The sequence below is a fragment of the Triticum dicoccoides genome, chromosome 6B (assembly GCF_002162155.2).
Source record: "Triticum dicoccoides isolate Atlit2015 ecotype Zavitan chromosome 6B, WEW_v2.0, whole genome shotgun sequence".
Classification (NCBI taxonomy): Eukaryota; Viridiplantae; Streptophyta; class Magnoliopsida; order Poales; family Poaceae; genus Triticum; species Triticum dicoccoides.
The window spans coordinates 688,856,259-688,867,805 of NC_041391.1; the positions used below are offsets into that span (position 1 = coordinate 688,856,259).

Here is an 11,547-nt window from a genome sequence, read left to right on the forward strand (position 1 = left end):
GGTTTATAGCTCGCGCTATTACTATCAACTTAGTAGTAGCGTGGGGTATATACCATGCGCTACTACTAATTAGTAGCAACACGGCCCATATACCCCTCGCTACTACTAAGTATCTATCTATAAGGTATTTTCTAGTAGTGTATTTTCGTGCCAAAAATAGGGCAGCTATTGAAGATGCATAACATTTCTAGCTAGTGTTGCTTGGGAATATTGTGTTTGTTTGAATGTTTTTCTTTCAATTCCCAACTTACCAACGCGTCCTTCTCTTGCAGATGTTGACGAGTGCCTTGATAAAAACATTTGTGATGGGACCTGCCACAATACCATCGGAGACTTTGTTTGTTGCCCTCAGAAAGCAAAGCATTATCCAAAGAAAATGCAGTGCACCACATCCAAACCGAAAAAAATCTCATCATAGGTACATACATATCTTGCCATTTATATTTGATCATAGGTACATACAGCCGAAACTTATGGGGTAAATGGTTACACATTTGCACATAGGTGTTATGGTTGGACTGGGCGCTGCCTTGGGAATGCTACTTGTTGGTTTGAGTGGGGTATTCTTTTTCTATAGATGGAAAAGAGGTATCAGGAAACAACGACGCAGGATGTACTTCTGTAAAAACCAGGGCCTTCTGTTGGAAGAACTCATATTATCTGATGAAAATGTAAGTGATAGGACAACGAACTTCTCGTTAGAAGAGTTGGAGAAGGCAACAAACAATTTTGATGATACTCGAATTGTAGGACGTGGAGGGCACGACATGGTATACAAAAGCATCTTATTTGACCAACGTGTGGTAGCTATAAAAAATTAAAAACTTCTTGAGGAAGCTGAGATAAATGAGTTTATTAATGAGATTGCAATCCTCTCTCAGATAAATCATCGAAATATCGTGAAGCTCTTTGGATGTTGTCTTGAAACAGAGGTGCTCCTGTTGGTGTCTGATTTTATCCCTAATGGCTCTTTATTTGATGTTCTGCATGGTGAGTCAGTCAGTGGGCACTCTTTATCCTGGGATGACTGTTTGAGGATTGCTCTAGAATCTGCTGGAGCTCTATGTTATTTACATACATCTGCTTCCATATCAGTTTTTCATCGTGATGTCAAGTCCTCTAATATATTGTTGGATGCATATTACACCGCTAAAGTTTCAGATTTTGGTGCATCGAGAACAATTCGAATTCACCAAACTCATGTGACTACAAATGTACAAGGAAGATATGGATACTTGGATCCAGAATATTATCAAACTAGGCAACTAAATGAGAAAAGTGATGCGTACAGTTTTGGCATGTTACTCCTAGAGTTGCTTACAAGAATAGAGCCGGTTTTCCGAAGCAATGCAGGTGGAGAGTGTTACCAAAACTTGTCCATTTACTTCATTTCACAGATCAAAGTGAGGCCGGTAAGAGAGGTTGTGGCCATTCAAGTTCTTGAAGAAGCAACTGAGGATGAAATTAATACCATTGCCTCTCTTGCGGAGATGTGTTTGCGTCTTCGCGGAGAAGAAAGGCCTACCATGAAGCAAGTGGAGAGTACATTACAACATTTGAGAACAAAAAGGTTGAGCTCATGTCAAATTGGTGAAGGAAGCGACGAAGAAATCCAACCATTAGTCACTAGCTGTCAACCACCAACTGTCCCTAGTTATCAACCTTTGGCCATTCAAATGGTCGACAAAGGTCATTCCCAATCCTCTGCTACTTTCTTCAGTCTGGAGTGACAGTTCATGTCATATGCTGATCTGGTTCCCAAATATTTCTGGAATTCCGAGTTATAACTTTGTATTTTTCTTTTTATTGTCATAAGAAAGAAATGTTTTTCAGCAGTGGACATGCTGACCAGTACTGCAGTGAAGAGTTTAAGAGTTATTCTATGTTTTTTCTTTAGAATTGCAGTGAAGAGTTTAAGAGTTATTCTATGTGTTTTTTCTAGAATTTTTATTTCTCATACAAGAGTTCTTTCAAGAATTTGCTACTCAGAATAAACTCAACCCTCACAAGTTGGGCTGCTTTCTTCAAATTTTATTTGTCTTGATAGTGAATCTTGGATAATCTTCTTGTACACATGTTCTGCTATGTTAAGGTATACATGTGCCATTTTTGTCCATGCTTTTGGATTCCAGTGAATCGTGGGTGGTCTTGCATTGTCAGCAGCACTGACCTGAATATCTGGAAAATGCATGGTGATATTTCTTTAACAATGAAACTAAAACATCTCAAAGTGGTCGTTCACAAAACTCAATATGGGACAACTCTAATTCTTAATGTCTTCTGTTCTCAGTGGCTACCATGATACAACTCCGACGACGATAGACTGCAGAAAACAGAAGACATGATTTCTAGGCCCCCGGCCCAATCGCATGACTCTGTTCCAGTGTGGTGTGAAAATGACAGTGCAGAGCAGAGGACTCTGTTTCATCGAGCAGGTGTATTTATTTCCCTAAAGAAACAACGAAGTGCTGATTTGGTTCAGATAAAAAGTCTGAGCCCAGGCAAAGCAATGCGAAGGAGAGAGCAAACAGCGGCCACATGCAGCCTGCAGCGTCACCGTCCATAATCCAGACTGCAATGGTGTTCATCAGTTCACTCCAGACGTTTGAATGGAATCCGGCGTTGGGGTACCTAACGGTGAAGAATCAGCCTTCCAGAGCTTGCTTTGAGATTCGTGACAAATTTGCATGTATAAACTAATAAATCATTTGTCTTGCAATATGACTATATGAGAAGTACAAATGAAGATTGTGGCTACTCCTGTTTTATTCCTTGACATGGAGTTGGTGTCTTCTCACTTCTCCCTCGGATGTCGTTTTTATTTTGACATTCTTTGTAAGAGAAATTTCTTCATCATCTTCTATCAGTTTGGAAGTTTGTGCTTTATTTATGAAATGGGATGAAAATATGTTTCGAGATCTTTTCGCCCTTTCAGCGTCTTCAACTAAAGTGTTGTACAACATGAGTACCCAAACAGAGTTTTGCTACGGCTACGGACCAATCATGTAGAGTTAATTTGTAAGATAAGATGGCGATGTTGTTTAAAGAGGGAGATGCAACGATAATTCATGGATAATTAGTGAAATATTAGTGGAGGGTCTGTGGAAAAATCGTCCCTATGTATAGGATTTTCGACCAGAACAAAAGGTGAGATGACTGGGTTTTTTTCCAGGTAAGACGAGAAACTTTTTTTTTCGTACTCGTCTAGCAAGTTGCCATTGACTCGCTAGACGTCTAAAGTAGCCGGGCATATTTGGAAATAGTTTGCCCCATCTAATCCATATAGGGAAAACTCTAATCCATATTACGAAAAGTATCATGTGAACAGAAAAAAATAAAAAATGACTGCAAAAGTATCCATGTGACAGGTGTGGACACATTTAATTCAGGTTTCAGAATTTCTAAAAAGCCATAACTTTTGAATCGAACATCGGAATTACGATTCATTTTCACCGTTGGGGTCTGTCGTATGGTACTTTCGAGGAGCATGTCCCCTAGTTTTTTTTTTTGCATGGTACATTTCTCTCTTATTTTTTAGTTGTGTTTCTCTTTTGTTAATGAGCATTCTTTTCGTTCTCGCAAGAAGACATTCCTTTCAGAAGGAACTAATGTACATTTCTGTTGTTAGACCCAATAGACTTTACACATTTGTGACAGACTTTAAAAGGAGTCCAGCAAACATTCAAACAATCTACAAACTAAAAGCCCTCGCAGACAAAAAAAAACTACAAGCTAAAACTGTATGTGCTACCCTCTTCAAGATCAAGCACGTCTTGCGGTCTCAACTTATAATTCACATCACGTTGTTGCTGTCCGTCTCTGCCAAGCAAACTTTGCCCCTCCTCCGAATCGGAACCAGCCTGACCCCATGGGTTCCGTTGATACCTCCTCAGAGCTTCCAACTTCTCTGCAACTTCCTTCATCGACGGGCGCTCCTCCCTGATCATGCTCACACACCGCATACGAGGTGTGTTACTTCCTCCAGCGCCTCCAGGCCCATCTCCAATCTCACCCGTCATCAAGGAGCTCGCCATGCCGGCCTGCTTTCACGACCGTCGTGAATCGGGACACGAGGCTCCTGTCCTCCTCTGGCCCTTGTTTCCCGTCAAGAGCTCAAGCAAAACGACGCCAAAACTGTATACATCACTCTTGTCCGTTAGCTGGCATGTCATGAGGTACTCTGGGGTCCAGGTACCCACAGGTGCCTTGCACCAGTGTCGCAATCTCAGCCTCGTCACTCGGCGCCAGCTTCGACGCCCCAAAGTCAGAGACTTTGGCGGTGAGGCTGCCGTCGAGCAGGATGTTGGACGTCTTGACATCGCCGTGGAGGATCGGTGGCGAGGCCGACGAGTGCATGTACGACAGCGCCTCGGCCGACTCTGCCGCTACCCGTAGGCGGGTGTCGAGTGCCTTGTTGGTGTCGTGGCCCTCACTGCCATGGATGTAGTGGTAGAGAGTGCCGTTGGAGACATACTCATAGACCAACATCGGCACCTCCACCTCGAGGCAGCAACCATGCAGCTTGACGACGTTTCGGTGGTTGATCTGGGAGAGGATGAGCATCACCCTCGCGTCTCTGTGGCCTCCATCATTTTAGACTTCTTGATGGCCACAATGGTCTTGTCCTCCAGAACACCTCTGTACACAATGCCGTGCCCGCCGCGGCCGAGGATTTGGTCGGCGGAAAAGTTGTTGGTCGTTTTCTTGAGCTCCTCTTCCGAGAATATCTTGAACCCGCCACCGCCTCCCCTGGCGGCGCCACTGTAGGAGCGCATCTGCTGCTGCAGGATGACGCCTCCGTTGTGCTCGAAGAAGCTCTGCTTTGCCTTGATGATTTTTCTCTTCTGCAGCCCCAAGTAGAGCCAGAAGCACATTAACACTGACAAGAACACCCCCACGCTGACTCCAGGATATGACACATTGCATACTCGATCATTAGTTCAGATTCATTATTATCTATACTTGATAAGTGAATGTGTTACCTGTAACGATCTTCAGAGCTAAGGTGATAGGTGAACTTGTCCTTTGGCCGGCAGCCATCCTTCCTGGTGGCATCTCCGCTTGTCTCGGGAGGGCATTGGCAAGTGTAGCTTCCCTGCGTGTTTGTGCAAGCACGGGTACTCGCCTTTCAGTTTGCACTCGTCGATGTCTTCAGTTTGCAAAGCAATTTCAAGATTTCATCAGAGAAACCAAAAATGTAGCAACAGAGCACAACACTTCAGAACTGATTCAGGAATCAAGAGGGTGTGTACCTGTGCATCCGCCGTCGAGGTAGGGGTTGCCGTCGTAGCCGCTGGAGCAGCTGCACCGGTACCCGGGGCCGTTGGGGACGTTGAAGCACTCGCTGCGCGCGCTCCGGCAGGCGAAGTCGGTGGCGTTACGTCTGGCGGCGCTGCAGTTGCCGACGTTCCGAATGGCCCAGTCCAGCACGACGGGCACGTCGAAGTCGTCGGTGCGGTTGAGGAAGACGCAGTCCCTGTAGCTGAACCAGTCGCTGTAGCTCGAAGTCCGACGAGGAACACGTAGTGGCAGGACGTGGCGTTGCTGATGAAGGCGGAGTTGTCGTCCTGCTGCGGCGGGAAGTTGCGCTGGTGCGGCTCGAAGAAGCTGATCCCGCGCGGTATCGCGCTCTGGCAGCACCCGACGCCGGTGCACGGGCCCGGCATGGCGTACCGCGACGGCCGGCACACGGACATGCAGCCGCTGACGTAGTAGCCGGCAGCGTCGACGAAGAAGCCGAGGTTGGGGCAGCCGAGCGCGACCAGGCGGTTGTTGGTGGACTATAAGAGGTAACTGCTGGTTCCGAGGGACATGAACGTGCCTTTCCGGTCAAGAGCCCGCCAGTAGAGTGTTAAGCGATAGCGTTGGTTAGCTCTACCTATTGTTTAGGGATTGTATATATCCTAACTATGGTAAGGATCGGTTGTGATCCTTAGCCTTGCCTTGTACTACAAACAATGTATATGTTGTTGTCTATATAATGAGAAAGCCCCACGCTGAGCAAAGTACGGCAAAAATACTATCGATCTATTCGGTTTCAATTTGGTAACAGAGCGATCGTTCCGATCCAATCTCCCGAGGCTGCGCGCGATGACAACGCCCACGCTGCAGCTCTCTGGCACCACCGCCGGCGCGCTCACCTCCTCCTCTTCCGCTTCCTTAGCCGCCGGCCTTGCCACCTCCATCCCCACCACCCTCCCTACCACTTTCAACAACACCATTACCGTCCGTTTAGATCACTCCAACTATCTCCTGTGGAAAACCCAGGTCATGCCTGCCATTGCCGGCCAAGGGTGGTATGGCTTCCTGGACGGGTCTTGCGCCTGCCCTCCCGCCACCATCACCACGGGAAGCGGGGACACCGCCACCACGGCGGCCAACCCGGAGTTTGCGCGCTGGTGGTACGCCGACCAGTGTGTCCTCTCGATTCTTGTCGGATCGATGAGCGAGGACATCCTCGCGCAGATGGTCGGGCGCACCACGTCGGCTTCGGTGTGGGGCTGCGTCACCGACCTGTTTTCCGCCCAAAATCGGGCCGAGATCCGTCAGATCCGTCGCCAGCTGACGACGTTAAAGAAGAACGACATGTCCGCCGCCGACTACTACAGCAAGATGAAAGGGTTTGCCGACGCCATGGCAATGGCGGGCTCCCCCGTCCCCGACGATGAACTGATCGACTACATCGTTGTTGGCCTCGGATCCCAATTCGAGGCACTGCAGCAGGCTCTCGCCGTTCTCGGTGCCGCCAACGCCTCCCTGTCTCTCTCTGAATTTTACCCCATGTTGCTTTCTTGTGAGGCGATCCAGGTGCAGAACGCCCAGGCCGGCGGATACTCCTCCTCGGCGAACGCCGCGGTTCGGCAGGGTGACAGCAGCCGCGGTGGCGGCCGCCCTTTCGACAACACCGGGCGCTCTGGTGGTGGCCCATCGCATGGCAGCGGTGGCCAACACGGTGGTGGCCACTATGGCGGTGGAGGCTCCTACAACGGTGGCCAGCAGGGCAACCGGAACACAAACCGCAACGGCGCGGCGGTACCGGCGGACAAGGCGGCGGCGGTGGCAACCGTCGCTGGCGCCCACGTTGTCAGGTCTGCAAGGCATGGAGTCATGAGGCCCTCTCCTGCAAGAATCGCTACAATGACGCTTTCTAGGCCGATGGACAGCGCTCCGGCAACGCTGCCGCCTCCACCCACGGCCACAACGAGCGGGTGCCCCAGTCACAGCCGTGGTTCTTCGACATAGGGGCAACCGATCATCTCACTAATGACATGGACCGACTAGGCATCCATGAACGCTACCACGGGAAGGACCAGGTTCAAACCGCAAACGGCTCAGGTATGTCTATTACGCACATTGGTCAATCTCGTTTAGCTGGTTCTTCCCTAGTCTTGAACAATATCCTCCATGTCCCTTCGTTAGCCAAAAATTTACTCTCCGTTTATCTCCTTGTTTCTGACAATGACATCTTCCTCAAATTTCACAAATATTTCTTTCTTGTTAAGGACAAGGTAACGAAGAAAATCCTCCTTCGCGGTAGGAGTTGTGGCGGCCTTTATCCTCTTCCGTTCGGTCGAGCCTCCCATCATGAGAAGCATGCATCTTCTGGTGTCAAGCTTTCATCGCACCACTGGCACCAGCGTCTTGGTCATCCGTCAAATAAAGTAGTTCAAACCACTATCAAGTCAAATAATCTCCCGTGTACTCTAAACAATGAGTCTTCTATTTGTGATGCTTGTCAGCGTGCTAAGAGTCATCAATTGCCTTATGGTTATTCCACTCGTGTGTCTACTGCACCTCTTGAGCTTGTTCATACCGATGTTTGGGGTCCGGCGTTATCCTCTTCTGGGGGTTTTAAATACTACGTTAGTTTTATTGATGACTATAGTCGCTACTGTTGGATATACTTGCTTAAGCATAAATCCGATGTTGAGAATGTTTTTTATGTGTTTCAGAAGCACGTTGAGCGTCTCTTAAACACCACTATTCGCGCCGTGCAGTCTGATTGGGGCGGTGAGTATCACCGTCTCCATGCCTATTTCCAGCGCACCGGTATTTCCCACCGTGTGTCATGTCCCCATACATCTCAACAAAACGGTATTGCTGAACGGAAGCATCGACATCTTGTCAAGACTGGGCTAGCTCTCCTTGCGCATTCCTCTCTTCCCCTCCGTTACTGGGATGAAGCGTTCCTCACCGCATGTTATCTTATCAATAGAATGCCTACCCCAGTCATAAATCATGCCACTCCTCTATTTCGCCTTCTCAACATAGCCCCCGAGTACTCCTTCCTTCGTACGTTTGGATGCACTTGCTGGCCTAGCCTCCGTAAATATAACTCCCGTAAGTTAGAGTTTCGCTCCAAAATGTGCGTGTTTCTTGGATATAGTCATATGCACAAAGGCTACAAATGCCTCGATCGCAGTACCGGTCGCATCTACATATCTCGCGATGTTGCTTTCGACGAGAATGTTTTTCCGTTTGCCACTCCAGGTGCGGTGGTCGACGTGTCTCAGCTCCTCCTTGTGTCTTTTCCTCCGAAAGAACCAGCTGTTCAGAATGACCATGTGCGTAATTATGACATGTCCTTGTTACCCGTTGATGCTACTGGTGCTTCTTCTGTTGTTTCTGTTCAGGTACCAGCCCGGGCGATCGACGTACAAGGCGCAGGATCGCCCGACGTGCATGTGCATGTCCCGCCCCCCGAGGCGCCCAGCGCTTCGCCTCGGCCCGCCAGCCCACGCCTGGCTACTGCCTCATTCTCGCCGTGCTCCGCCTCTAGCCCATCCGATGGGCCGCAGTCGCCCACCGCCGCTACTGGGCCCGACGCTGAAGCTGGTCCGTTCTCTCCAGTGGCCAGCTCCCCTGTACTCGACCAGGGAGAGGATCTTTCGCCGCCGCCCTCTGCCGATGTCTCCTCCTCTGCGACATCCTCAGTGCCGCCTGCTCCTCCGACAGCGCTTCAACCTATGACGACATGGCAGCGCAACAATGTGTTCCGTCCGAAGGTATGGACGGGCGGTACGGTCCGGTATGACCCGTATCGCCGCGGAGCGTTTCTTGCTGTTCCGGCGACGCATCGGGTTGCTCTTTCGGAACCGGCATGGAGGACCGCCATGGAGGCAGAGTTCGACGCCCTTCAGCGGACTCACACATGGGTACTTGTCCCTCGACCCCCCGGTACTAACATTGTTGGCAGTAAATGGATATTCAAGACGAAGTTTCGCCCTGATGGCTCTGTTGATAAATACAAAGCCCGTCTCGTTGCTCGTGGTTTCACTCAGCAGTATGGCATCGATTATCATGACACCTTTAGTCCGGTGGTCAAACCTGTCACTGTTCGTCTTGTGCTCTCCCTCGCCGTGTCGCGTGGATGGTGTCTTCGCCAGATTGATGTCAGTAATGCGTTTCTCCATGGTTTCTTGTCTGAGGACGTGTATATGCAGCAGCCTCCTGGCTTTGAGGATCCTCGGTATCCGCGACATGTTTGCAAACTTCAGTGTGCTTTGTATGGTCTCAAGCAGTCTCCTCGCGCCTGGTATGCCCGTTTGAGTGATAAACTTCATCAGCTTGGTTTTGTTTCCAGCAAAGCAGATACCTCTCTGTTCATCTTTGATCATCAAGGTGTTCAGGTATTCATGTTGGTGTATGTTAACGACATTGTTATAGCTGGTTCTTCGGCTGTTGCTGTTGATCGTCTTGTTCAGACTCTCGCCGGCACTTTTCCTATCAAGGATCTTGGGCGTTTGGAGTATTTTCTCGGTATTGAGGCTAAATATCGTTCTTCTGGCCTACTTCTTACTCAGCATAAGTATGCCCTTGATCTTCTGCATCGTGCTAACATGGAGAGTTGTCGTTCAGTTCCCACCCCCATGTCTTCCACGGATAAACTCTCTCGTACTGCTGGTATTGTGCTTTCTGCTGACGATGCCTTTAAATACCGAAGTTTGGTTGGGGGTTTGCAGTATCTCACTTTGACGCGGCCAGATATTTCCTTTGCTGTCAACAAAGTTTGCCAGTTTCTGTCTCAACCGACCACTGTTCATTATGAAGCAGTCAAGCGTATCCTTCGGTATGTCAAGGGCACTGTCTCTACGGGACTGCAGTTTGCACGTTCTCCTTCGTGTGCTCTCCACATCTACACTGATGCTGATTGGGATGGCTGTTCCGATGATTGGCGCTCCACTGGCGGTTTCGCCATCTTCTTTGGTCCAAACCTTGTCTCGTGGAGCTCTCGTAAGCAACCCACTGTCTCTCGTTCGAGTAACGAAGCTGAATACAAAGCCCTGGCTAATGGCACTGCCGAGGCTACTTGGATACAGTATGTGCTGCGGGATCTTGGAGTGCATCTCTCGACACCCCCAGTTTTATGGTGTGACAACCTCGGCGCTACGTATTTATTGGCGAATCCTGTCTTCCATGCACGTACCAAGCATATTGAGATTGACTTCCACTTCGTTCGCGAGAAGGTGGCCATGGGCGCTCTTGATGTTTGGTTCATCGCGTCTGGTGATCAACTAGCTGACATGTTCACTAAACCCGCTACTCATCTCACCCTCCGTCGATTTCAGTCCAATCTAAACCTCGTTCACGTCGGTTCAGATTGAGGAGGAGTGTTAAGCGATAGCGTTGGTTAGCTCTACCTATTGTTTAGGGATTGTGTATATCCTAACTATGGCAAGGATCGGTTGTGATCCTTAGCCTTGCCTTGTACTCCAAACAATGTATATGTTGTTGTCTATATAATGAGAAAGCCCCACGCTGGGCAAAGTATGGCAAAAATACTATCGATCTATTCGGTTTCAATTTAGAGTTGTAGCATTCCCTCGTCGCGTTGAGGTAGGCGCGGGCCTCGCCGGACGCGATGTAGAGGGCCCCCAGGCGGTGATTGTAACCGAACACGGTGAGGCGTGGCAGGGAGCTGCCGGGGCCGGAGACGTCGCACTCGAGCTGGAAGCCCTGCTGGCCGTCGTCACGGTAGCAGCCGGCACCGATGCCGAAGGGGTAGGGACGGTGATGTTGCCGCACCTGTCCGGGCACCCCGGCAGCGCCACGCCCTGAGCCGACGCCGCTGCACCCAGCAAAGGCAGCACGATGAGCAGCAGCAGTATGGTGGTGGTCGCCATCCTAGCTTGACATGGTATCCTCTGTTGGTTTCCCTGCTTGTGCTCCGATATATACACTAGAAGAACACCCGTGCGACGGGACCACATTAACCTTAAGAGTTCAATATCAATTATGTTAATATTACATTTAATATTTTCATACATATCAAGTGACATTGACGACCTTTTTACCATCAAATTCTCACACACACTCTCTTCCTCCCTCCTCCTCACTCTCTCTCCCCCTCTCCCTCTCTCTCTCTAACACACACACATATCCATCTTATTGGGTACGGGACCATAATCCATCTATTTCACACGCACACGCGCTAGTGCATAACAATATGGATTATAAAACAGGTTCAAGGTAGTAACAAGGATTCTTCTCATGCATTAATAAACAAATATTTTGCACTGAAGACAAGATAACCAATTCCCGAAGTGC

General features: G+C 49.1%; 2 pseudogenes; one reads left to right on the forward strand and one right to left on the reverse strand.

Annotated features, from left to right (window-relative positions):
- The window catches only part of LOC119321512, a 4,767-nt pseudogene extending 3,037 nt beyond the window's left edge, over positions 1-1,730 (forward strand).
- Positions 1,731-3,725: 1,995 nt separating this feature from the next.
- Positions 3,726-11,123, reverse strand: LOC119321920 (annotated as a pseudogene).
- Positions 11,124-11,547: the final 424 nt, after the last annotated feature.